This window comes from Neopsephotus bourkii, unplaced genomic scaffold (assembly GCF_033783945.1).
Source record: "Neopsephotus bourkii isolate Nb327-2 ecotype Australia unplaced genomic scaffold, CSIRO-AGI_Nbou_v1 NB_126, whole genome shotgun sequence".
NCBI lineage: Eukaryota > Metazoa > Chordata > Aves > Psittaciformes > Psittacidae > Neopsephotus > Neopsephotus bourkii.
In genome coordinates, this window is record NW_026900643.1 from 122,545 (window position 1) to 147,207 (window position 24,663).

The following is a 24,663-nucleotide window of genomic DNA, read 5'->3' on the forward strand; positions in this document are numbered from 1 at the left end:
CAATCCTGGGATGAATAAGTTCATTTGAGAGTTTCTCTCCACTGCCTTCTGGTTTCCTGTCTCGACTCTGGTTTGGTTGGTGTTTTGAATGTTGGCATTTCAGACTCATGCTGCGTATTGAAAGGGGACTGTATTCTGGAGGCCTTCTCATGAAATTTTCATACCACTTCCCCTCCTTTCCTCAGTCTTCCAATCAGCTGTACAACTCTTGAAAATTTTCCAGGTATGGCTGCAAGTTATCCTCTAAAGAGAGAATGGGTGCTCTTCCAACCAGCCCAGCTTCAGCAGTTCTCTTTGAATTCCCCTATGAAAATGTATTTTGGAGTTTGTTTGAGTGAACAGAGGGAAAGCATTTACTTGAGTGCTGCACAAGTGTTTTAGGCTGATACTTTTCCAAGGAAAAGACAGCTTCTGCAAACAGAATTATTTTTACACAGCTCCCTCACGTTGTTCTTCTCTTTTAGAGGCATATCAAACTACTTTGTTCAAACTGAACCTGTCAAATCACACTACTTGTGTTAGTCAAACAGCGGTATATTGGGGAATGGTCTGATTTGTTTATACCTAGCTGTGCTGGTACAGTGTGTCAAAAGATGATGCAGTCAGATAGTTCCTGTTCTCCCTGTTCTTTTTCTGTGAGTGGGATTATATAGCTCACAAACAACTGTTCTTTAGCTTTTCTCATGTTAAATGGTGTGTGACAAGCGTGAATCATGTCATGTATAAATCTGGTGCAGCAGATTAACAACTATTTAATCAGCTGTGTTTGAGGGAGTAGGATGTGGCAAATATATTTGCACTGTGTTGCAAAATGATACTCATCTATGGTGAAACCAAGATACTTGGTCTTTATTGAAAAAAAATATTTTGAAAACAAGCCTCCTATTTCCTATCTCTAGATCTCCCTGTGTGCTAATGCCAAAACCAGATACCCTTGAGCATCCTCAAGGTGCTCGATAAGGTCATGTTGTCAGGATTCCTTTTAGAGGTTTCCAGGCATGTGAAATTATCACACAGAGGAGAGCTGAGTGTAATTTGGAGAGAAGGAAGAAAACAGAGAATGAAAGCTGTTTTCAGCTGCTGAGATAGTTGTATTTTGTATCTGAAACAGCTGTGACTGTGCCTGTTTTTCTCATGATTTCAGAAGTTACCTCCATCCATCAGATTGTGGCTGTTTGCATTATGCACTCCCCATCCTTCATTTCACAAAAACACCAGGAGTCAGATGGAATGGCTTCAACGCAGTTAGTCCAGAGATAAATTTTGCCCCAGTTATTCATTCCCTCAGAGCAATAGAGTTCGTTATCACCTTTGGGTTAAAGAGATCGTTATCGGTTACCTTCCAAAGCTGTAGCTGTTAGAAGTTGTGCGGTCAGATACTAGGGAGCCTCTGAGGCGTACTGGTACAAGACCACGGAGTATTGCAGCTGGCAGAAGCAATGGGGCCCTGTGGAGCATGAACTGGGACTGAGTAAATCTGTGCAGCAGTTGCAGTTACTACTGTGCCCTCACCTGCAAGAGGTGAACCCTGCCATGTGTTTTCCTTCTGCCAGTATGAATGTGCTCAGGGCTCGCCCCCAGAGCCACTCTCTGAGGTGGGCTGGGATAAGGTGTGTACCCTTGTGTCTGTGTGATAAGCGGTTGGTTTTCTACCAGTTGGAGGCCAGTAGCATCTTTTCTAAGCTTATGGCAATAATAATAATAGTAATAATAATAATAAAACCCCAATTTTGCTTTTCAGAATATAGACTACCAGTTTTTCTTGTGTTATTACAAGCTGAAATATGTATTATGATTTTTTGCTGTGCAGTTTCCAGAACGTGCTTTCACTGTGATAGGTTGTTGGGGGAGTGTAGCTGGTGGCTTTCAGCCTCCCTTTAAGTGCTGGGTGCAGCTCCCAGGTGCTAATGAGGTGTGAAACTTGGAGGTTGCTGAAATAACACAGGCATTCAGAACCCCAACTGCAGACCTGCATGCACATACACCATTCGAGGAGGATTTCAGCTAAAAACTTACCTTAGCCAAGGGAGGAGGCCAGTGCAGGGAGGATTACATTGCAAAGAGCCAGTGTGAAAGATGCTTTGAAGGCATCTTCCCATGGAACACAAGTGCTCTCTCAAGTTGAAGTAAATATTGATACTTAAGTACAAGCAGCAATGTGCTTGTCATAATACAGCAAACCCATACAGCTTCTTCTTGCCCTTCTGTAATTAGGGGGTACCCTTCCTGCAGCATTGTGGCTGCATGCTTCTTACCCGTGTCAGCCTCTTGTCTCTGAGAGCAGCTCAGATGCTGATTGCTCCCAGACAAAATCTGAATTCAAACAGTACTGCCTTTAAAGAGACCAGAGGAGAAGACTGCTTGTTATTGTCCTCTCTACCAATTAATTTCTTTTAAGAGCTAGCTCTTTTTAGAACCAAAATATCCTACCCTGGAGAGCATCGTTTAAGGAACAAAAATTGCCATATTAAAAGATATTTATTATCCTGTAACTCCTTTCTCTGAGATGAATTTCTGGCGTAATTCAAGAAAAGGCTCAGAACCGAGGGTCATGGTGTGCCATTCTTTTGTGGGTGTTGCACTTCACAATGAAGTGGCCACTTTGAACAGCAAAAACATACTTTTGGTGTGTTTCTTGCAAGTGCCTGGCAAGATGCCTTTGTCACAGGTACAAGTCAAGTAACTTCATTGCCTATAGACTCTCTAAGCAATTGTGTGCTCAGCTGTTTAACCTTTAGTTACTTCTGTTCAACCCAAAAATTTAAAACCATAAGCCTCAGCTGTGGTGCCAAGAGAGACTCAGGTGTGTGATCTGCCCTTGAAGCCTGCAGGCAGGAGAGAGGCTGTCTGGAGGCATACTGCTGCTGGAAAGCTCATGCACCTTTTACCTGTTTTTTGCTTGGGAACCATCCCTGCTTGGATCCAGAGCACAGTATGGCAGCAGCAGCAACAGGACAGGTTGCCTAATTACGCATCTGAAAAACGAGATAATTGCCTTTGCAGATAAGTGAGTGTTTTGCCCTTTGTGCATGGACTTGGTCAGCATCTGCTTCAGTGGGGACTGCACAGCTTGATTTCACCTGCATGCCGTGTAGTCAGGATCTCTCAGTAAGACCAGGTAAGAACTGAAAACTTAAAGGTACTATATCCACTACTAAAAACAAGAACACTCCCTGCATTATTTGTTAGAGCATCATGTGGAACAGAATCATTAATAATAGGGAAACTTTTTGAAAAGAATATGACTAAAGATAATACTCTGAATCTTTTGTGACTCTGGTTTGGGGTGTGTTTGAGATTAGTTTCTGAGTCTTGTTACAAGTTAGGAACTTGGGGATTTTTCCAGTTTTAGTTAATATTCATGAAAAAAAAACAATAAATTCAGGTATCTTGGAGCCTGTAGAGAAAAGTGTTTGCAGTTTTTGAGAGATGATTGTGATGGGTAACACCATAAACATGGAATCTTTCATAAAATCATGCTGTGAAGGTGAAGTCAAGTTCCAGGGTACTTGTTTTTCAAAATGCAGATAAATATTTTTTTCTTCCAACTCATTAGTTTGTGGGCTAAGGAGGGGGCATGCCATTTCATAAGGTGCTGAAGTGAGTAGAGCTGAAATGCCTATGGGGTATATGGCCACGGGGGAAAATGCCACAATTTCTTGTGGTGACTGTGCTCACTTTAATTGAGGATTTTGCATTCTGCTGTCAAAGTGAAGAGGAAACCGGGTGCTTTGAACTTGAAAATAGAAGTAGAAATCATGGGCTTACCTCTGAAATGCAGTCCTCATAGAAACATCCAATGCAACCAAATTGCTGAGCTACTGTTGGCTAATAATTAGAAACACTGATTTGGGGCAAAGATAAACCCAGAAACACAGGGGCTTGAATTGTCTTCATTGTTAAATTGCTCAAGAAAGAGAATTTAGGTCTATTTTAGGATAACCCATCTTTCAAATGGATTGGCTGAATACACCTACTCTCTTGGGAGCCTTATGCTCCCCAGCTAAGATCTTAAGAAGATAGAAGGATTGAGATACTTCATAGCAGGAGCTGATTTGCCAGTGTCCTTTTAATTTGCATAGCATTCAAAATGCTTACCAGCAATAGCTAGTCTTTTGTGAAGCCTCTAATGGAAAGAGGACTGTAAAATTTAGTTCTGTGCTTGCCAGTTTTTACTTTATGGGGCAAATTGGTAGAAGGGAAGATACATAAACTATGTTAATTGTAATCAATTGCCATCAGAACCAAATGGTTCATTATGACCCTGTCCTGCTGTACAGTAAAGCTATTGTATGCTGTCCTGCTCTGTACTTCCAGGAACATCACAGAACAGGGAAATTATTGATTATTCCAGAATAATGGTAACTGGGCTAAAGGATAAACAAATTAGTACTTGATAGCATGAGGTCCGGCTGATTGCTTAAATGAAGCTCTATTGCAGAACTGTTCTGATAGTAAATAGAGAATTATTCCAACAAGCAGAAATATTCTGAGACTAATGGAATCCCTGGGTATCTGTTGCTATTCTTTAAGTGAAATACATCTAGGAGTTGTTCCAATAATAGATCTAGAAATAAAGAAGTACTTCATATCTCACAGACTGCAAATACAATATATATTTGTGGCAATTGCAGTTCTGCAGTGAGGGACTGTTAAGAGTTTTATAGCTGTTTCCTTCCTCCTCTGCGTCTCTTGCTGTTGGAACAGCAAGTTAGGAATTCACGTATCATTTTCTAGTCAAATATTCAGTAGCTCCCCGTTCAGCGCCTCCTCCTAGGCTAACGTATGAGAGCATGCTTAAACTGCAAGCACCCACTTAAGTGCAGCTGACTTCAGGGAGACTTCCCCTTGGAGTCCCACTGTGTATTACGTATTTCTTACCTATAACCAAGTTTCCTTTCCAGTAGTTTAAAATGGGTTTATCTCTGGAGCCCTTTTACATACAGCGGAGTTCATCATCTAGCGAGTCATTCACTGTGTCTGCCCTGACTGAGGTGAAGCAGTGGTGTTTTATCCTGGCTGAGGAGGTGACTTGTATTCATGCGAGCACTGAGTAAAATGCAGGCTGGGCTGCCAGTGTGATGGGTGTGTGGTTGTGGAAGGTTGTGCAGTAGATAGAACACAAAGCTATGGGCAGGTGACCAGTGTCTGATGATACCCCTTGTGTGTCATTTTTTGTGCAGCATTTCTCGGGTGACAGCTGGGGTGCATTTTGCTTTGGGATTGGTTTGAAATGATACTGAAATGTTGGGTCTGTTTCTATTTTATTTCATTTTCTGTAACAGGTAAACGCAACTGAAAAGGCTAAGGCTTTTGTAGTGCTGCTTTGTTGTTTTTTTCCCCCACCCCCTGTAAGTTTCAGTTCCTCTGGTTATGCTGGGATTAGACCTCAATGGCATGAATAGCTCTTATGCAGCAAAGTGCTTCAAAGTGATAATTCCATTTTTTTAAAAAAGCAGTGAAGCGTAGCACAGAAAATAAAAATACACAAATAATTGCTTAAAACCAGACAAGAACTGGATAAATGTAGACATACACAGCTGTGTTTTGTGTAGAGCATTTTCCAGATCTGGTTACAATAATTCTGTAGCCAGGGCAACTTCGAAGTGGCTACATCCACTTTCATTTAACACACTGAGGTTTTCTGGGTTTGTAATTAGCCAGTTCTTCAAGTACTGGAGAGCACAGCACAAGGAGAACCTACTTCTAAGACTGTTGTTCTCGATTTACAGAAGTAGGGTGAATTCTGCGGAAGGTTCTTTTGCTGCTTGCACAGATCACGTGCTCTTTTTGCACATGAACCTTCCTCCTCTGGCTGCCTTGTTTTACAGTCTTGTTGACATAGCTTTGCAGTCCCTGCAGGTTTGCCTTGTTGTCAGTGTTTACTGGTATCGCTACAAGAGAAATTAACTGGGCTGTAGGCTGGCAATAAAAGCCTATTAGTAGCTGGTAAATCCAGTGGAGGTAACATCTGTATTTACATGCTCCTGTGTGTTGTCCTGTGGTAGGGAAAATGACTGCAACTGGATTGGTTGCAGTGCAGAAGCCAAAGCAAGAATTAAAAGAAAAAGACACAAATGTCTCATTGTCCTGACCTAAATAGTGTTCAGTGCTGCAGTTGGTGAGAATGCTGAGGCAGTGCACTAGCGAGTGACAGTCAATTGGTTGTTGCTCCAGAGCTGGACATCTGTGAAGTGATGGAATTTGTCTGAAAACACTTTCCATGGGCAATGAGGAAGTAAGCTAATTATCTTCAATTATTTGAAATATTCCCTATATTTGCTGTTCAGGAAAAAGAAATCAAAATTGTGACTGGCTGGTCTGAACACTTCATTAATACTGGTGGGAACTTCGTGTTCAATGTGATTTCTGTGACTGAAAATCTCGTGCTGACCCAGGCCTAACAGGGTGTTTTGGCTGTGGAAACAGCATGTCCCATGCACACAAGCTGCTCTCCCTCCACTTCAGCACTTTTTTGTGGCATCCCAGTCATGGTGACGGGGTGGCCTTGGCCATGAACCATTGTGTCATCACACAGACAGCCCTGCGCTCCTTTATCTGTTCTGTTTCGACTGTATCCAGCCATGGCAAGCTATGCATTCGATACGGTTATATGAAGATTCTGAGCATTTGGAAGCTGCATCCAGTATTGGGCAGAGCATCTGAATTTGAGGCTTGCCTTTCAAGGCTAAAGCCAGACCCTGTATTATTGCGTAAGCTCTGTGTATTGTGTGTGTGTGGATAGCTGACAGCCTCAGAACAGGATTAGCAAGACCTGTCATGCAGTGAAAATCCTGAGGGTGTGAGATTTCTGAAGCTCACGCCACCACAGCCCTCGGGCAGAGCTGTGATGTGCCCTCTCCGGCTGTTCAGCTTTCGCAGCCTGTCACCCCGAAGCGTTGCTGATGTCCATCCTCAGAGCAAAACAAACCCAAAGACAACATCCAGACAAGGATTGCTTCTTTCTGTGAAAGGTGTGGGATTTCTCCCCATAGGGAGCAGTTGCCCCAGAGGGACCCTCTTCTGAGGCAGGGTGTAACCCCTCTGTACTGGCATCCCAAGGTGCCCCCGTCGTGATACCCTGCACTGCCCAAGCAAGGTGGTCAGACTTTGGAGAGTGCAGGCTATGCTGTCTGTCATGGGAAGGGTCAGTTTGTTGCAGAACTGTTTCTCTATTTTCATAGACTCAGAATCAGCTAGGTTGGAAAAGACCTTTAAGATCATCATGTCCAAATGTTACCCGAGGGCTGCAAGTCACATTTTATACCTGCTGCTTAACTGGAGAGAAAAATCTGCAGTTTCCAGATTCAAATCAAGATGAAAATGGTGGCTGGGGAGCCTGTGCTCCTGGCTTCTGTTAGGTAGGAAGTGCCAGGTGCTGACATTTGTAATGGGTTAATAATTTGTATGCATTACAGCAAAGCCAAAGTTGAAGAGGAACTTCCAAGAGGGGTTGTGCTACAGCAGGTTTGATAAGTTCCTGGCTCTTGAAAAGTCAGCTTTAAAACAATTATAGCCCTAAATATATTTTTTATTGCTGTTTATGTGTAATATAATTTATTATATATATCATTCCATGGCTTCACAGGTATCAGAAAGAATTTTTATGATTACGCCTTTGTTCCTGTGTCTTTTGGCATTTAATTGAACTTTATCCTATGTTCTGAATGTTACTGGTGTTTGTAATTGCTTGTAATATGTCTTCTAATGTTTGAGTTTCAATACAGCGTATAAAACATTTTAAATAAATGCCGATAATAAAATCATGATATTAGAAAAGTAGTGCTATATAATATATATATAGTGCCTATAAAATGACAATTTATTATTTGCAAATTACCCAGATGCTAATTTGGTTGTGGCCCTCAACAGCGTCTGGTCTCTTGGTAGGCAGGAAACATGCATATTTGATTGCTGCTTCTGGCAGCTCAGCTTTGAACTTTTTTGAGCTGTCAAAGTGTCTTACAAAGGTCAAAAAGTCAGTCTTCATGATAGTCAAAAAAAGAAAAAGGGCAAAAAAGAGCAGAAGACAATTTAAATAACAAATCAATGAAGCTTTATCAGTAAGTGCCAGATCAGGCTCAATGAAGCTTTATCAGTAAGTGCTAGATCAGGCTCATAAGGCCTGCTGCCTTTTCCTGTGAAAGCACGGAAGTGTGGCATAAGTGGAGTAAATGGAGGTCGTTGCCTTTTTGTTTTAGGCATCCAGCTGATGGCTGGTGTACTTCTCTCATTTATCGTTTGAATAGCTTTTTAACCCAGCCATTCAAAACTGACACATAAAGCTGTTGATGTTTTTTATCTGTATTTTTAAATTCTGATGTGTAGCCTAAATTAAAGCACACCCAGGTCTGCTCCAGTCATCTCGTATCACCTTGTGCAGGAACCTGGGCCATGGGGTGTTGGTGGTGTGCAAGTGCTGTTACTGTCAGGGATTTGAACATTTGTGTGGAAGATTAAGCATCATATAACTTGGCCATTCATAAGGGGATGATTTAGTTCAGCTTGGTGGGATGTGTTTAAAAAGGTACCTGATAGCTTGCAGGTTGTACTGCATAGGAGGAGCTGCACTGGCTGGGGAGATCTGCAGGTTTTGGTGAGTGGGTGTTTGCTGGTCCCAGCTCCTCCAGGTTTACTGCTAGAGGCTGCGAATCCTGGCACAGCTCCCTTCACCTGAGGCAAACTGGTGGGCTTGGAAAGTCCAAAAGCTTTGAAGAAACTGAAACTCAAGTGAAACTCTTGTTCAGGATCATACTCCACAATAGTGACCATGAGAAGCTCTTTCATATGTGTTTGAGCCACCTATGTATTTAACTAAGCAGCTGGCCTTGTCTCCATGGGAAGCAGAGGTTTCTGGTGTGTCGCTGTTTCTTGTGATACCAGGAGGTGGAGGTCCAGGTTGAGTCCATCACCTCTAGGTTGCCTCAAGTGACAGCAAAACTGGAGTAACTTCTGTGGGTTAGCCTGTGTGCTGCCTGTGGATCGGGGGAATGCAGGCCTCATTCATGTTAAAGACATTTATGCATTTTTGTCTGGATATATACTATATATAAAAATCTTTAAATATAAATTTCCCACTCTTTTGTGCTAACATTGCTGGTTTTGGTAAATTCTGTTTCCAGCTTAGAAGTAACAGTTTTTCGTTGTATATCAGACACCATGATACACATACTGGTTTGGAAGCTGTTCCTTTTACTGTACTGTGAAAGAAGTTAGTAAATACCTGTTCTATTTTACTTTGACATGGAGTGTAAAAGTGTGGATCGTGGCTGATCCACAGGTCTATGCCACTTTTGACCATTTCCTGAAAATTGACTCTGAAGGCCATGACATTAAAATATGAGAGTGTTATTTCAAATTACATTTACTCCAGAGTGAATTAGGAGGCTTTGGCATAGTGCCTGGTATACACTAAGCTTGCCAGCAGAGGAAGTTAATCAGGAACTGTTAGTTCAAGGTGAATTCTTGCCCTGTTTCAGTTTGAATGACTTTCCATGGTAGACAGTCCTACATCTTGGGTTCATCTGTTCAACTCCAGGATTAGGTTATGTATATTCAAAAGCATGATTTTCTTGAAGACACTCCTGAAACAGTCACTGAGCCTGTTTGCCCTCTTTCCCAGCTGTGTTGCTGGGTGCAACCAGAAACACAAGGATAAACTACTGGTGTCATCTGGGAGATGCTCTCCATTGGCTGAGTGTCCTGGCTGGCAATTTTCGTACTGTGTTGGGATCATTAACACCCCCCCCACCAAGATCTTAACGGGTCATGAAAATACAGTGTTAGCAAGCTGTGGAATGTCATCCTGAGAAATTCAAGCTGTAGAGGGTCAACAGAGCTTGCCACTTGGCTGAGAGGGAGGTTTACTGTCTGGCAGAGATGTGCTTTTCCTAAAAGAATGTTTATTGTTTTCTCAAGTGTCCACGTCCCTCTTCAGACCTTCCTGCTCTCCCTTATCACCTCCTGACGTAGTTGTTGTGGTTCTCACAACATTTGCTTTCTCTCCTAGGTTTCATGTTCTTAATTAGGTTTAAACTTTGTTTGATGTTTTCCATTATCTGAATGTTTTTCAGACTGAGATTTATTTATTTATTTTTTTTTTTTGTGTAATGCCTGTCTTCCCTCTGTGGCAGTTATTTTGTTTTCTCTAGGTAAATGTGCTGGCTGGAATAGAACGCTTTCCTGATGTCCCTATTTCTATTATTTCCATTATTGCCTTTCTTTGTGATATTGTATGTGTCTGAATAACTAAGTATTTTGTCATCTGAAACAATAGTGGGGGCTAAATTCTGTCAGTGCTCTTTGCTTGAAAAATGTGGTATTTTTCAGATTCAAAATTATAGGACTTAGGCTGAAATGAGACTTGTAGCTTGTCTTTCTAGTTATGAATCTATTGTTTTCACTAGATATTTTGAAACCATGAATAACTGTATGTTTCTGCAGGGGAAAATAACTCACAGTGCTGGGTAATAGCCCTTACTCAATAAAACACAAGAAGGCTTGCAAGTTAGGCAGTTGCATCAGTGTGGACACTCACATGCTTTGAATTGAAGGTGTTGTTTGTTTCCTTGAATCTGGCTGTTAATGCCAAAACATTTGCTTATAATTTCAGTGAATTGGCTTTTGCTATCCTAATAGACCTTTTAATTATTTATTGGCAGCAGTGCTAAAAAGGAGTGAGTTTCAAAGATGCATTCACTTTGACACATGAACAAGTACATTTAAAATGCCTGCTTCAACATTAAGTAGGGAAGATGGATCCATTAGGCTGGTCACAATCCTAGGAGTGTAAATGCTGTACAGAGATGTACACTGAAATGCCTAAAAATGCTGAAGGATGTTTGCCAGGGTGCTTAAAGGCATCCAGCTCCCATTGGTCTTGAATGAGAGAATGAGCTGAGGAGGAAAAGCTTATGTTAGCAGTTACAAGTTTTAGAGATTTGAAGTGGTTTTTCACTTCACTTCAAAACAAAACCAGGTCTTTTGATATTTTCATAAAAGGTGAGCAAGAGATACTCCTTAAACACAGTGCTGTGTTATGCACACACATACCAGAGAAGACCTGGAGGTTCAGGCATTCTCCTCGCTGACCTGTTGTGGAGCAGGAGGCTGTGTGAATAATGGCAGTCACCAGGTAGTATGCATTTCTTTTCTTTACCAGCCATCAGAACAAAATGGAAATGCATCCTATTGACAGAGAGAAGTAGCATGTGTGCTGCAAGCTCCTGGTCTTAAGCACCTGTATACCCCCTCAAAATATTTGGAAGAAAAAAGAAAAATTAGAGCAGAAGTCTTCTTTTCTGTCTCCTAGTCATCATGGTTTTGCCATAAACCTCAACAAAAGATTGAATGTCTGCCTAAAGGACCAGTCTGCCTTAGCCTGTGAAATATCCCAAGCGCCTGTTTCACTGCAGAGCAGAGCTCTGGCTCAGAGGCTGGGCACTAGAACAGAAGTGGTAGGTGGCATCTCTGTAAATGCATGTACCAGGTAGTGTGACCAATAGCCAGAGGCAAAGTCTTATATTACAGGTTTAATTAAAGAGTCACAGGGAACATGCACCATCTGAACATTATAACGCTCAGCGGGAACTTCGAGTCAAAGCCAAAGGATAATAAGAATTAAACCACATTTTAACCGTGTACATTACAAGGATTTATATTCTTTGCTGGAGTTGAATAATGCATTAGTGTAGTGCCCTAACTGGTGTTACATATGACCTTATAAAATGTTGTGATCCTTTCAAGCATTTATTATTAAGTAAAAACCCAAGTATTTTTTCCAGCTATCCTGCTTTCATAGTTTTTCCAAGTTTAAAATTGATGTTGGAACACAGCCTGGAAAGAACAATTATACTAGCTTCATTATTTTTAGGGAAATTTGCATAGCTTACTGCTACACAGGTATATAAAGACATAATGGTACAAGATGTAGAAGGATTGCTGTGAAGTGCTTTGCTTTTCTTTGCCAAAATTTCATTTAAGCATGAGATACAATCTCGGGGATTGAGAACAAACCTGTAATTTCAGAGAAAAATATGAAAGTTGTTTTTTTAGTTTAAACTTCTTTATGTGTTACCAGAGACTAACAAAAAGTAGGAAAAAACAAAGAGCTTAAAATAAAGAGTATCTTGTTTCTGTGTAATAAAACAAGAAAGTGGGCAAAAAGGCATCATCACTGTCATTATCAATCACCATTTGATCAGGTAGAGCAGAGATGCAGTCACAAAGCTCTTTCAGTATCTTCTTCAAGATCACACTGTGAGTCACTAGTGAGGTCACTAAGTTGGTTTATCTTAGGCTTTTTGGTTTTATTCTCTTGCTGTTTGACAGCCCCTTCTTGTAGCCCTTTGTAAGGGTGGTGTCTGCTGCTGTTACTGATCACTGCTGTTGATTTTGAGTCAGTGCAGGGTGCTAAAATAGTTTTTGACTTTTATCTTAGGTAAATGAGTTTAAAGAAACGGAGCTAAATGCAAAGAATAATTCTGGCTCTGGCAATGAAGAGAATAAAAGGTGAAAGTTCAGGATGACTCTGGTGGTGAACTCTCAGTCAAGTCTCTCAGGTCTCTAGAGTTCAGGGTCTGAAAATCGTGTGTGAGCTTTGACAATATCACCACATTCATACAGTAAGCTGAGGCAGGCTGCAATTGTTGAGGTGTGTACCTGCCTACCTCTGCAAAAGGAACTGACACTTGGATGAAAGAGAGCTGTGCTGGCAGACAGTAGAGCTGCATGGTCCCAGGCTTGTCTCCTAGTGGCAGAAGGTGAAGAAGGGTTCTCAGGAGATGCTGCCACCTGTCACTGTGATGATATTTTCATGACAAAAGCCAACACAATGTTAGGAACGCTTGTATGCCAAGGCCCTTTGTTTCTTGAGCACCTGAGTGTTTCCTCCTAGGTAGAACTGTGCTAGCTGGGCTTTTTCCATGGGACCTTTACTATAATTTTACTTCTAATTAACTCTGAGCCAACCTTCCAGACTGTTCCCATGACCCGCGGCTGAAGCAGGACTGCTGCATAATCTGTAAGACCATGTCTAGGTAGAAGGCATGTGTATTTCTCCTTTCTTTGGTCTCTAATGATTTTTTCCTAGCAGATTTTCTGCCCTGTAGCCCAAAGTTTCAAATGTTTGCCCAAAACCCTGTAAAGGCCTCATCTTAGAAAACTTTCCCTTCATTACATGCTTTCCTCTGGATCATTGACAACAGCACCCTGTCCCTTAAGCACCTTTCTTTAATGTAGATGTTGCTGGTGCTAGGTACTGTCTCCCTGCTTTTTATCATTATTTGATGTTGTTTGTTAAGTATATTTATGTAATATATCATGCTAAAAATAGTTTTGAAAGAATGTGGTGCTTTTTCTGGTTTACAGTCTTGGTGTGGCTGTGTTGTACCAATATCAGCTTCGTATGAGGTGTGTCCAGGTAGTGGAATGAGTGAAAAGGAGTTAATACTGATGTTTCTAAACAAAGCTACATAATGCAAAACTTCTTGGCATTAGTTTCAAAATCTTAGCAGGACCCCTTGTTATTTAACAAAGTATAAAGTACTTTGTCCAGAGAGCACAAACCTTCAGGCAAATTTCTAAACACTGAACAAGCTTAAGGCTTAGTATTTCTGCATCACCTTTCATGTCTTTTTATTTGGGTTTGTTTGTTTTCAATGTTCTTGTGTGACTCAGAAATATGTAGACAAGTGCTAGGCAAGATTAAGCATTGTTTTTATTATCATAATTAGAAAGTAAAGCTGCGTAAGTCTGTGTGGTCAACTGCACTTTTAGGTAGGTGATGCTGTGGTCTGAGCATGAGAAAGGGATGTTGCTGACTGCTCTGTTGTAACTGGTATCTTAAAGCAGGCAGAGTACCAGATAATCTTGGACAAGGCGTGATGCTACTTACATTTTTTGCCCTAACTGGATAGCTGGAAATCTGTTGTGAACTTCTAGCTGTCGTAAAAGAGCTACTATTTGTGCTGGCTTGTCAGCCCTCCAGGGTCTCACTGGCAGGGGTTTGAGCCCCATCTTGCTCTTTAGCAACGAGCTGAGGTGTCATGGGGTGCATTTCCACAAGGGGCTTCCGAATTTTGATGGTGGTGTTTAAATCTGAGCTCAGTTGCTTCTAGTGTTTACATGATGTCTTGAACAGTGATACCTTCAGAAGGGGTGATAATGGTTTGTGTGGCTCATCAGGCCCTCCAGGAGCTAGTGTCCCACGCTCTGTGCAATAGATAGTAAACTGTGAAGCAACTGCAGTGAAGACTGTATTCTGAACTTCAGCTAAAGAATTTGCTGTGCACTGTTTCTCTGCTCATGATTCAGTTTTAAAGGCCCTTTTAAGTGAAATTGGATACACTACAAAGTGTTGGTTTCATGTGTTTTATTTGCAGTTTAATCAGCGTGATCCAGCTGCCAGTGCAGTGGAAACCAGAACTCGATTTTTAATTATCCCTGCTTTGCCTGAGTTAGGAATTCCCAATAGTGCTGTCTGAGGAAAGATGCCAAAACCCGCATTGTTCTTTAATTAGCTGTTGTAATTGTTTCAGTCTAATCTCCGTGATTAGCAGCAGCATTAAATACAGCAGTAAGAATAGGCCTGCCCTCTTTGTGTTGCCTTGGTAAACACAATATTCTTACTTCTGGTAAGGGACATAATATAAAATCAATTAAAGCCAACTACTGTTGATTGGAAAATGATAAAGAACAGATACCATGAAGTGCAGATTGCTTTGTAAAGCTGGTTTATAACCATACTTCTGGAATGGCTTTATTGCCTGGTTTTGGGGAAAACAAAAAACCAGGATAACAACCTCTGTTGCAGGGAAGCCTTTGGAGATCTTGCAGAGACTCCAACCTGAGCCCTTGTATGAGCTTCAAAATAATCTTTGCTGTCACTAAGGTTAGTGCCAAGTTTCCAGGAGTTTTCAGGAGGTCATCCTTGCTACCAGGCAAAGCAGGTGCTTGTCATAGTGTCAAACATGATGAACAACTGTAAATATTCCACTAAGAGGTGAATTGTTATTGTAAATATATATATACATATATATATATGAGTTTTATTCTGAGGCTCAAAGATGCTCTGAAGTGGTACATTTGTAGTGGGGAATTCTGCTTTGCAAGGAACATGTCTGCACAAGCATATGTTTTTGATCTGTTTCAGAACAGATTATGATATTTACACACATAAAGATACAGGAAAGCTGCTTTGTGAGATAGAAGTACAAGTCCCATGTCTGCTTTGATGGTGTTGAGGTACCTGCTAAGGTGCCAGTTACTACCTTTAAGTCCCTAAATACATTTGTAAATTGGCTTTAAGTATCAGTTGTATGTGGGAGAAGTAGGAATAATACTCTTGGAAAATGCAGGCTTAAGGTAGGTCATGCAGTTTAAAGTGAGCGTAAAATGAGCACTTCTAGAGAAATGTAATTGCTGTAGTAGCGATTGTAGTCACAGACTGTGGAAATGGGAATGTTTGGGCTGGTGCTATGTTTTTGTCAAGTAATTGATAGAACTTCTTACACCTTTTAATGACGTCTGTTAGAGCCTCTATGCTCAAGTGTCATGGGGAGGATTGGCAGCAGAAGTTGAGGTTTTGGATGTCGGAGTGCAGGTGTGCACAGACCTGGGAAAGACTTCCTCTGGGCATACATGCAGGAAGGCTCAGGGGCTTGAAGAGTTTCTTCTTGCAGAAGCCATATGAAAAAAGGAGATGCTACCCTCAGTAGGAGATTAGGGAAATTGGGTTTTGTTGCACCTAAACCCCAGATTTCCTGAGTCTAAATCCAATTCAGTTTAACCACTAAAGAAATTGGGCTTTTGTACTTGTCCAATGAGAAATAAACTCAACTAAAATCTAAACGTATTTGTTGGATTATTTCATTGGAGGGTACACTGTGTGAGGACAAAAGCTACCTATGTTAAGTGATTGTGGAAGTCACTTGTGCACGTGCTAGATGTTGCGAAGCTGGATATTGCCAAAATTTGGAACTGCTCATACCAAAGCACCAATTAAATAGGTTTGGCTTTATACTACTCTCTTACTCTTTCTGCCTGTAATACACATGGAAGGAGAGAAAAAAAGTGCCTTTTTTTTTTTGTCTCATCGGTTTATCTGTAATTTTCCAGTTTATAGACCTGATTAAAAGTAGGAGGAAAGAACTATGTAATCCCAGTGACCTTAAAAACACATGTAACCACATTTGCTCTATCAAAAGCAGCACTTGATAGATCCTGTTTACTGCCAATTTCACGATTTGCTTTGCAGTAACAATATTAAAATTGACCAGTTGAAGTAGGTCTGTACCTGGAAAGGAGTGAGAGTTAAATACTGCAGGGTGGTGACATTATCTCCCTTTACCATTTATCATCTAGGGTTTCTTGTATTTTCATAGTGGTACAAAACCTCAGTCTGTTTAGGCAAAACCCATGCTTGACTTTTACAGTAGTGGCTAGTTTCCAGTCTGAAGATGATAAGCTTCAACGTGTGCAACCCTTGCTGCTGTTTCTCCACCAAGCAGGTCATCTATCCCATTGAACTTCACTGCTAACACAACCCAGCTAACAACAGACTTCTGCTGCTGTTGTGTTTTATGAAGAGCTTAAGAAACCTGTTAATGAGCCAGAACGCTGCTAGCTCGTGTACAGTGCAGGCAGTGAAGGGACACAGACTTGCACTGTAAGGAGATACTGAGCAGTATAGGCTGCTTAAAGTATTAAAGTGAAAGAGTTGAAGCAATACAAGATGGAAAAGGTTGGAGAGTTAAGTCTGGTTTCTCTGCACGAAGCAGTTTTTGCTTCCATCTGTTCAGGAGGAAGCTGAACAAGACATTAATTAGCTGACCAGTTATGTTTGTGCTGAGGTGTAACCCCGTGAAGATTTCTTTAAACCTGTGTAAATAAGATGGGCTAATTTTAGTGGTTCAACAGTTTAAACCAAGGGATTTTGGAACAGAATAATTCTCAGATGGCAGCAAATGTGTGACCTGCTACAGTAGTGGGGTTTCCAGAAATGATTTCTGCCAGTGTTCAGGCACTGTGGAGTCAGGGTGTCTTCCTACCAGCTCTGCAATCACAGTAAATGGATCAAGCTTGGTTTGCTTTTCTGTTTCTGTCCCATTTTAAATTCCCATAAAAGAAAACAAAGATTTATCAAATTACATGGTAAATATATGAAGCATTCTGCACAAAAGCTGAGGGAACCTGCGTTAATTACTGTGTTGCCTTCCTCCACTGCCAAAAATCACTGATTTTGCTGTAAGTTGAAATGTTTGCAGCATTTTCTTCATATTTCAGGAAATATCTTGAAAACAACAAAAACAGTGGGCAGATAGTAAGCTCAGTACCACCCACACCCCTGGGATAATTTGAAAATGGGCAGAGAATTTGAAGGTACAGAAAACGCAGCAGCAGTAGAACTTTACATTAGTCCTTTCACCTTAGAGGTAAGCCAAAACACTCTTAATGGAAAGTACTGTTATTCCTCCTAAAGAGGAAACATTTTTACGATCATGGTTTTAATTCTGACACACTTTACAGAATTTCTTTCATAAATAAACCTGAAATTCTTGATCAGGAGGAATAGAGAGCAGCTGAGTACTGTCATGCAATTAAGGGATCTTTGGCTTTTAGAAATATATCTATCTATAAATATACCTATCTATAAATATAATATACCTAACCTCTCAGACACAGATAGATTATATGGTAAACATAAATGCTCTCATTGTTACAAATGTACATTGATTCTGTACGTTCATATTCTGCAGAGCAGTGCTAGAAACTGAAGCCAAAGTTACCCAAAAGAAATGAAATGAAGAGGCAGGTTTGTTGCTGACAGGAATGGCCTGTGCACAAGTGGGTTTGAGGGAATTGCACAGATTTGGGGCAGTGGGAGGCAAAGGCTCCCACCCATCCCTTTTGCCAGTAAGTGCTCTGCAGTATTTATCTGAACCCCCCAAGAGACACCTTGGGAGTACCGTGGAGGTATGGACTTATGCCACCTATGGGTTTTCAGTATGTATATATGAAGTTATGCAATTCTCATGTCTCTCAAGCTCACCAGCGGTGCACCTAAACATGACTGTAAAACCTGCTTTATGTTTGGTGGTGTAAAATCACCTGCAGTGTTACTGCACTTGCATAATCCTGTCTTGTGGCCATTATTAAGGAAAACGTGTTTCCGAACATGGATTTAAATAACTAATTACCGCACAAGCACTGATGGCATAAATGCTGCAGAGCTCCTCCTGCTGCTCTTCAGTAGTGGCCAGTCTGTTCTCGCGCTGAGAGGAGGAGGTACCATCCTTGCAGCAGCTCCAGCAGCCTTGCCAGCCACATGAGGGACTTCTCATTGCCTAATTTTGCATTTAGAAACAAGAGATAATCAGTAATTGGCTGCCTAGACTTTTTGCAATTGTTATTTTAAGATTTTTAGCTAGCAACGAAGAATATGAAACTTTCTGTTCTTTGCTTCTTGGGTTGCACTGCAATTATGCCACTGATGTGCTCATTATAATTTGTCTCCAGTAATCCTTAGGGACTCCAGCGAGCTGCTTCCATTAGACTATTATGTTCAGGCTGTACCAACTGTATCAACCAGCAGAATTTCTCTTTAGAGATAAAAGTGCATTAGAATCCGAGTATATTTATTCTGAATCTCAAGTGTGCATATCTTGCTGTGAGACTTTCTGTGGAGCTGGCTAAAAATGTAATATTCTGTTTTCTGTTTAAACAGGCATCACTTTGCTCCTTGTTTAGTTGTGGGCTGCCATGAGCTGAGGGTGTGTAAGAGATGATTTCATCAGCCCCAGAGCCAGGTCCTTTCCCAGCCAGGGCGCGCCCCACCCCTTCCAGTACAGATAGCTCCTGCAGCTTTGAAATGCACAAGTCTTCCCAATTTGGCCTTAAACTGTAGGAATGTCTGTGGGGTTCTTGCTGGCAATGTCCTCTGCAGTGCTTTGTTTCATAAAGTACCTAAAAAAGTTTGGTATATGATTGAGAAAAGCTGCCGCCTTTGAAAGCAAGCAGGTAACCTAAAGTGACCGAGGTCTCTGCAGCTCTTGCCGCGTGAAGTGGTGTGAGAGCCTGTCAGGCTGCTCAGCATAACCAGGAAAATGTTGATTTTCTTCTCTTTCTGTCACCATGACTGCCTGTAAAACAATTGACTGAAATAAACAGAAATCAATTGACTCCATCTGAGCATTTTTCTGGTTTAAACTCAATTCTTTATTGAGCAATAGAGCTCCTCTGATTTACTGGCTGAAGATCTGCCTTAACAGGGCTCTTTGCTTGGGTTTTTTGCTTTGTTTTTTCTTTCCTGCACTTTTTACTATTTTTGAAAAATAACTGCTCTGTGTGTGTGAATTTCTGAATTATTGCAGGAGCAATCAAGGGATGTCAAAGGCTTCTCTGGGAAGCAACGGACAAGCTTCTTTTGAGGGAATTACATTGAGAATTACCCTGGAAGTGTTCACAGCGAGATTGTTTTCCTGCTGTTATAGGGGACGGTAGCAAATTCAGTGGTTGAGACCCACGCTGGCTCCTAGGAGGTGGCATTTTGATCTCCTTTCCCTCTCAACAAGGTGCCATCTGTGTGGAGGTGCTGAGGCAGGCTCAGAGCTGGGCACCTCCTGTGGCCGCAGCCGGGCTCTACCCTCTCTGCTGGGGCTGGGCACTGAAAGCACCTCTGTGTTCTTGCACAGGCTCTTTTTGTCTAGAGACTATCCCGAGACATCCAAGGTTTGCTCAGGTCCTGCTTTGCAAGGCTGCACAGGGAGGATAACGATTGCACCACGCAGCTACCACCACCGGGCTGCAGCTGCAGACAGGGAGCTCTTTCAGCAGCTGTGTGACAGTCAAGTTATTCTCTCAGAGGAAACAGGACTCTAAAAAAGGTACATCTGCAGAAGAATTCCTTTTCTATACTTACATAAATGAATAAATGAAAATAGCAGTGAACATCATTTTTTAATCGAGTCAAAAAATGACTGTACCAAAGGACACCTTTTTGGTGCCTGAGTCACCACTAGGACTAAGGGATGTTTCTTTCAACTCTGAAAACATTTGTATTGATCTGTTCCATGTTTGTACTTCAGCCATTTAGTGACATACCAGATCTTAAAATCCTAAAGGATCTCTTGCCTCCTTTGCTACCACATTATGGTGGTTACAGTTTGCCTCTTGTCTCAAGTGACACACAGTGTCAGGTCTGTCTGCTCAAAATATCAGTTGCAAAGCGTATTTTGAAACAAATTAGAAAGAAGGGGTGAGGTAAAATTGCCATACTGGTTAACTGGAGGATACAGCAGTGAGCTCTTACTTTATAGCCTGCAGGGACTCTGTATGAAACTTAAGATCTTTAAATAGGAGTTTAAACCTGCCATTACTCAGCATAGTATCCTTTAGATATATAACTTCTTAGTGTCTTTTCTGGCCTTCCAGTAAGGATGAAAGGCAAATATAGACAGTCATAGACCCATAGACTGGTTTGGGTTGGAAGGGACCTTAAAGCTCATCCAGTTCCAACCCCATACTTTGGGCAGGGACGCCTTTCACTAGAGCACGTTGTCCAAGCCCCGTCCAGCCTAGCCCTGAACACTGCCAGGGATGGGGCAGCCACAGCTTCCCTGGGCAATCTGTGCCAAGGCCTCACCACCCTCACAGGGAAGAATTTCTTCCTTATATCTAATCTGAATCTCCCCACTTTGTGCTTAAAGTCATTCCCCCTTGACTTATCACAACATGCCCTTGTAAAATGTCCCTCTTCAGATTTCTTGTTGTCCCCTTTAGGTATTGGAGGCTGCTCTAAGATTTCCCTGCAGCCTTCTCTTCTCCAGACTGAACAGTTCTCTCAGCCTGTCTCCAGTCCGCTCTTTGATCTTCATTTTCCTGGTCATCTGTATTTCACATAGAGTAAGGCAGGAAGAAAAGATTATTTTTCTTTTTTTTTTTAATTAGGATTTCATTGATTTCATCCTGCTTATCATAGTGGGGTTGTTCGTTATTGTTTTGTTTTAATACTAAACCTGTTTCTCATTTATATTGTTGGAAAAAGCCATTAAATTAGATGCTGAGAAATCATATAAGAGTGTAGAGCCCATGTGCTGGTGCTGAGCCACCATGTCGTGTCTGGCTCCTCCTGGCACTGCAGAAAGCTGGATTTTTTACTATTGCTCTGTAGAGACTGTTAAGGTGAACAATAGCACATGAATGGAATTTTGATTTCTCAAACATAGTATGAGAAATAGTGCATAAGCCCTCCTCCAGATTTCACCACATCCTTTCTACTTAAAGGATAATTTGCAGTGCTGTGATACATCTATCTCTTCCCCATTTTTGCAGATAACTTTATAGCCTTGGCTGTCATCCTTTGTGTGTGTATATTTACATGACCAATTATGGTAGAGAGGGTTTAGGAGGTACATATCTCATAGACTCATTGACATCTCATTGATGTTTAAAATGTCAATATTTATTGGGACCTACTTGATCCCTGATTTTATTAATTCTTTTTCTATTTCTAATTCTTCTTCACATGGAAAAAGTCCGTGTGTAGAGTTAAAAAGCATTCTCCTAATAGCTGATTGGTCAAAAACCTAGGACCTGCAAAAGATAGAACTCATTCATTAGCTCTGAATGAGCCTTTACGCTCCTTGAAATGGCAACAGGAACTTGGAGCCATGTCATGCTTATTTCTCAGTTTGTGTTACTCTTCTTGCATAGCAGGCTGCACATCTGAAATGATTCCAAAAGCAAATATAAATAAAGAGTATTTCCCAACTGACTCAATCTTACTGTGTATTGCCATGGAATTAGATGCTCCAGGATGGCAAACTGTTGGATTTTCCTGTGCTAGTCCATGCCAGGAGTTTCACTGGCTTCTAAGGCCAGGTCATTCAGTAGGAGAGTACTACAGATATACTTCAAAAAAGAGCATTCCTAGAGCCAGTGTCCACTTGTCAGCAATGCTCTGGCATGTCCTCAGAGGCCTCTGCTCAGAGCTGTCCTGCAGGGAGGATGTTCACCTTGTGTGAGGGATTTCCTGCCCCAGAGAGTGTGTGGGACAACTAGACAAGGGTTATAGTTGGAAATTGGAATGGGAATGTTGGTGTGTTCCTGTCCAAATTGCTTTGTAATAGCTAGTAGGTGGCTATCAGGTGAAGATAATCATCTTGATGAGGTGTGTAAATAATTCCTGGAAAATACCTCATTTTGAAACTGTTTTCTATTTAACCCATTTTAACCATGTGGGGAAAATAACATGAGTTCCCTGTGCTCTACATATGAGAGGTACAGTATTGCATGTGTTCTGTTGCGCTCTGGGAAGGTGCAATTACTGAAGTGGTAAGGGCAGGTGGCTGCTGTAGCCGTCAGTGCTTGCTGGCTAGAGAAATGTCAAAAGGCAATGGGGAAACTGGTATATGGGTGGCTTGAGCTACTGAAGGACTGGCTGACTGAAGGAGATAGCAGCTGCGAGTGACAATCACCAGCGATTGCCAGGTTTAACTCAGATACGCAAGAGCATGCAGTCAGTGGCTAGACTGCCCAGCTGGAGTAAGACATGTGTGTTGCATGGTAGCAATAGACACCCTCTCTACAGTTGCTAAGCAGAACAGTGTTTTTAGTGTGTTTATTGTCTGCATAACCGTTCTGCATGTGCTGTGGTAGTTGCAGCCTTCTGGTCCCCAGCTCTCCTCGGGACCAAGCAGTGTTGGCAGCCAAGTAATTGGTCTCCAGTATAGTGTGGGAGTTACCTTTACTTTGTGCTACTTAGCTGTAGTGACTTCAAACTCATCTGAAATTGCCTTCTTGAGACCCTGACATACCAAAAATCATGTGATCTCCCTGCTTTCCTTTTTTTTCCTCTTACATTTCTACCTTCTGTCACTTCTTTATGTGCATGTGTGGTTTTCTATTTCTTCCCATCACATTGAGCAACAGTACAGACCATAGTAATTCAGTGATGGCCGTGAGCTATTGAACAGCTGCTTGGTCCTGATTTGTATGTCATTGAGTAATCAGAGTGGTTCACTTGATAAATCATTCCTTGCTGCAAATGAACAATCAGGACATCAGAGGCTGCTAACTTCTGCTCAATAGTTTCTGAATCTGTGGTGTCATCTGAGTACAGCAGTTGTATCTCTTATTATAGCAACATACATTTGCTTTACTGGTGGCTAAAATCAGCTGTGGACCATATGGGTAGCTTCTAAGCTCTTTCGGATTTACTAAAGTATTGCTTAATGGTCATGTACTCAAATGTCTGACATCACAATGTCTATTATTTGACCTATAAAATCAGTGAAACACAAACTGTCAGCTGCCAGAACTGTCAGAAAGAATTCATGACTTACCTAAATTTGATGTTGGTGCACATTCTCATTTCTTTTTATATGGACTTTGTGAATTGCTTGTGAAGCCTCCCTTATGTAAAATGAGCTGCAAGCCCAAATGACGCTTCTTTTAGGTTTTCTAGAAAGGGAAGGTTGATTGTAGGATTTTTGATATCTATATAGGATGTCTTGGTTAGGACGTCTTTCCCCTACAGCTTTCTAAGGCAGTTCAGGAAGATACTTTGATTTATTTTTTGGTGGAAAGTATTTTTTCTTGTGCTGATATTGAAATGTCCAGTATTTCAGTGGGGATGTGTGTGGTGAAGTGTTCGGGATGAAAGATCCTGTATAAGCATTAACCTCTTACTGCATTTTAGTGAAAGCTGGCCACAGACTGCAGCAGGATCTCAGAGATGGATATATCATCCTTGTTTTCTCCCTTTGAATTTGTTGAATCTGCAGATAGGATTTGCTGCCTCTTATTTAGCTTTAGATGAGCTGTAGCTTTACCATGGAAAATGCCTTATTTCTCTTGCAGGTTTGGACACTCTCCTGTCTCTTATCATTGTTTTTTAATTCTTACAATGTAAGAGGTCAGCCCTATTTAGTTAGAGATGTACTATTTCATGACTGTTCTATTTACATAGTGCTGTGCTATCATATTCGTATCCCTCAGACCTCATTCTGGATTGAATTGTGTCTGCGTCCAGTGCAGTTTGCTGCTGCCTGAAGGAAATGCCTTCTGGCTGAAAGTGCACTGCTGGAAGCCCAGTGTGAAATGGTAGCATCCCAGAGCTGCTTCTGGTCTGTGCAGGCTACATAGAGCCGGTCCCATAACCAGCTCTTGTCTAGCTCTCCCTGTATTTGTTCTGTTTGCTATTTTATGCACATACTAGTTTTAGTGGAATGAGTGTAAGCTGCGTGATAATTACAGCTATCCTCACTTCGAATTAAACAGACTGACACCAAAAAACCCGCAGGCTTCCCTGGGAGCCCAGGCTTTGTTAGCAGCCCTGAGTCACCATGATACCTGAATGTAAGAGCTCAAGAAACATGATTCTTCCTTTGTTCCCTAACCTTTTCTGAACAGGCAGCAGGAATTGCTCTCTCTGGGAGTTAGCACCTAACATTTCACTGGGGCATGAAAAGCTTCCAGTCACAAATCTTGTAACTCTTAGACATCGTGTTGAGATAGTGGAAAAGTGCCACATCAGCAGCTCTATCTGTTGCATTGCGAAACAGAAACATTAGTTTTTTTTACATTTTAAGTGCTCGTTTGAATATCCAGCTTCCTCTAAGTGCATCAGCAGAGAGGATGCCTGTCAGAAACGTGATTTTTTTT

At 41.4% G+C, this 24,663-nt stretch overlaps 1 protein-coding gene across 3 annotated transcripts in view; it reads left to right on the top strand.

Annotated features, from left to right (window-relative positions):
* XYLT1 (xylosyltransferase 1) overlaps positions 1-24,663 on the top strand; it is a 192,780-nt gene that overhangs the window by 54,714 nt on the left and 113,403 nt on the right. Inside the window, exon 1 of one of the 3 annotated variants that reach the window (XM_061366937.1) lies at positions 2,845-3,118. The exons of the other annotated variants lie outside the window; for them this stretch is intronic. The gene's annotated coding sequence lies outside the window, so the exon portion shown is untranslated. Of the gene's footprint in view, positions 1-2,844; positions 3,119-24,663 lie in introns of those variants that run through there. 3 annotated transcript variants of the gene reach the window in all.